The following is a 3,675-nucleotide window of genomic DNA, read 5'->3' on the forward strand; positions in this document are numbered from 1 at the left end:
ATTTCTCATTAAAACCCCAGATGGAAGAATTTTACCTGGTGTTTCTTTGTTTTCTTACTCATTTGCACCAGTTTTTAATTGGCTCTTAACTTGGTTTTCAAGAGTTCGGGTCATAGATGCCGAGTTTCTAATCTGCCGGGGGGTGCTCCGCCCAGGCCCCACCCCCACCCCACCCCACCCCTTCCTCCAAGGCCCCGACCCCGCTTTGCCCTGCCCAGTTCTGCCCCCTCCCCTGAGCATGCTGCTCCCTCGCTCCTTCCCCCTCCCCTCCAGCGCCTCCTGATGCTATGAAACAGCTAATCCGAGGGAGGCACTGGGAGGGAGGGGGAGCAGGCACTGAGCAGTGGGGCCCGCTGGCAGGCAGGAGGTGCTGGGGGGAGGTTCTGGTAGGGGAGCTGCCGGTGGGTGCTCCAGCCGCAGAGCACCCACGGAGTAGGCGCCTATGGTTTGGGTGTTTCAGGGGGTCCTTCTCACTGTTCCTTCAATGTGCTATTTGCTTCTTTATCAGTTCTTCTAGAAAAGCAATTAAGACTTGCAGGTGGCATCACAGTGACTCAGGCAGGAAAACAGAGTTTATTTGAGAAGCCAACCAGCAGGTTTACTAGTTAGAGAGAGGGACAGGAAGTCAGAACTGACAGGCTCTACCACAAACTCATTATGTGAAGGCTGGCAAGATTCTTAAGACTGAGTTTCCAAAAATGGCCTTTAATTTTGGGTCCCTCTGTTCTTCGGTTTCCAACTTCAGACACCTTAGCCAAATTGTTTGAACTTGGGTGTTTACATTTAGGCACCAAAATCCAAGTTGCCTAATATTCAGAAGTGCTCTGAGATCAGCTTCAAATGAAGAGTTCTGCATAAGTACAAAGAACTGTTTTGTCTCCCATTAATGGTTCTGTAACAGATATAAAAGTATGTTTTGTTCTTTAAAGTAATGTAATAGATAGGTATAGAGGCAAAAACTGACCAAACGCATTTATTGAATTATTATATATTTGAATCTTTTTACACAGAGTTAGAAAGAAATTCAAAATATGTTATTTTTTAAAAATTCATGCAGTTGGCAGCCTGGAGGTATCTTTGTAGCTAAGCCAGGCTTTTCAGTGTAGCATCAAAAAGTGCAGGGATTGGTTCTTGGCCCTATTCTATTTAACATTTTTTATCTATGACCTGGAAGATCACATAAAACCATAATTGATAAAATTTGCAGATCACACACACATTGGGGGAGTGGTAAATAATGAAGAGGACAGGTCACTGATTCAGAGTGATCTGGGTTGCTTTGTAAACTGGATGCAAGCAAACAATGTGCATTTTAATAAGGCTAAATGTAAATGTATACATCTAAAACCAAAGGATGTAGGCCATTCTTAAGGGATGGGGCTCTATCCTGGGAAGTGGTGACTCTGGAAAAAGATTTGGGGTCATGGTGGACAATCAGTTGAACATCAGGTCATCAGGTGATGCTACAGCCTAAAGAGCTAATGAAATCCTGGGATGCATAAACAGAGGAATCTCCAGTAGGAGTAGAGAGGTTATTTTTCCTCTGTATTTGGCCCTGGTGCTGGAATACTATGTCCAGCTCTGGTGCCCACAATTCAAGAAGGGTGTAGATAAACTGAAGGGGGTTCAGAGAAGAACCACAAAAATGGTTAAAGGATTAGAAAACATGCCTTGTAGTGTGAGACTCAAAGAGCTCAATTTGTTTAGCTTAACAAAGAGGTTAAGGGGTGACTTGATCGCAGTCTGTAAGAACCTACCTGGGGATCAAATATTTAATAATGGGCTCTTCAGTCTAGCAGAGAAAGGTCTAACTTCCAACGTCTGGAAGTTGAAGCTAAACCAAACTTGTAACCTCATTTAAAAAAAAATAAAAAATACCAAGTTAGTCTGACAGGATCTATTTCCCATAAACCCAAATTGATTTCCATTAATTACATTGCTGTCCTTTAATTTTATTAATCGAGTCCCATAGCAGCAGCTCCATTCTTGCCTGGGATTGATGTCAGGCTGACAGGCCTATAATTACCCAGGTCAACCCGTTTACCCTTCTTAAAAATTGGCACAAGATTAGCTGTCTTCTGGAACTTCCTCAGTATACCAAGGCTTATTGAAAATCAACATTAAAAATTTACTAGTGCAGTAATCATTTGCCATACAGAATATCAAGAAATAAATTAAATTATTTAGGGGGGGTACAACGGTGATATAGCCAGGAGTTAACTAAATTAAGTTAAGTGTAGCAGGGATTCACCTGATCTGGCTTTGGGCCCTTCCGCTGCTTCAGTTTCCCCTCTCAGGTGGGAGACCACCAGCTTCCATTGCAGTGAGTCACTGAGACAACTTTGTCCTCCAGCTAAGTCACAGGAGTCCATCCCTTCATAGAGTTAATCAAAGCTCTCCCCTTCCCCCTCCAAAAGAAACAAACAAAACCAAATCTTCTGGCTCGGACTTGCTGGGCTCAGCCCTTCCTCTCAGTGCCTGTTTTTCTCCATGACAATCTTTAGCCCTTCTCTTCAGCTCAGCTTCTAGCCCTCATGGGCTCCAATCAGTCTGTTCTTCCTCTTATTGAGGGGGTTACCATATTGCCTCACAAACTGGCAGCACAGGGGAAACCCACATTCACCCAATACTGTGGGATCCCAGCCCTGGAATCCTAAACAACTGGGCTGTCTATCCCCATTCACTCCATCCCTGGAGTCTCTCCCCTGCCAGACTACAGGCCAACCTTCTGTCCCAGCAGGACAGGCGCATAGACACATGCTCTTGTCACATGACCCTTGTATTCTCATTCTGTCCACCTGGCACAGGTGAGGGTGAGCCTCAATCCTCTTAAGGGGCCAGCTCATCCTGTGATGCTAAGGAAAATTTAAGCCAAATACTGTATCAGGAAACACTTCCTGATAGCCAGATGTGTCAAGACTGTGGAATTGACTCCCAAGGGAAGCAGTGAAAACTCCACCATTTGGGGATAAAGTTCTAGAAAATATATTGCACGAATAATCCAGTCTAAGCAGGGGAATGAAGTAAATGATCCTTGACCATCTTGTTTAAAGATTTTAGCTTCTTGGTATTAAATTAACTCTTATTCAGAATCTTTTTTTAAAATAGCATTAAAAATATTCCACATTAAAATAGTACAGTCCATGTTTGGGTTAAAACTTTTTAGACTCCCTTTTCTGCACTTTCCTGTAGGGTTTTGTGTTTCTCATTTGTATAAATAAATTCAAATACATTCAGTTTGCCAAATAACTCTTGGCAGCCACAATAAATTGCCTGCTTTATGAGTTACAAGGCTTGAATGGGATGAGAACAGAGTTCTCTTGGGAGCTCAGGTGGGGAAAGTGTGTTGGCAGACTGGATTTCAAGTGCTGTTTCAAAACAAACTCTAGGGTCTCTTGTTTGCAATTTTCAGTTCCCAGTACTCAGCCAGGGCTGCACAGTGCACACTGGCAGGGCAAGGGGTGGGGGTTGGGGTGATTACACACAATAGGACATGTCCGCACGGTCTGTAGGTTTCTGGTATTCTCAGGCCCACAATCTTCTCTGTTGTGGACTGGGTTTTTGGTTTGGGAACAAACAAACATTAAAATCTTTCTGTTCTTGGGTGGGAGGAAGAAGAGAAAATTCTAGGTACAGAACACCTGTCTGGATTTAAGTAATTTGTAAGAGACCCAG

This window comes from Emys orbicularis, chromosome 4, assembly GCF_028017835.1.
Source record: "Emys orbicularis isolate rEmyOrb1 chromosome 4, rEmyOrb1.hap1, whole genome shotgun sequence".
Lineage (NCBI taxonomy): Eukaryota > Metazoa > Chordata > Testudines > Emydidae > Emys > Emys orbicularis.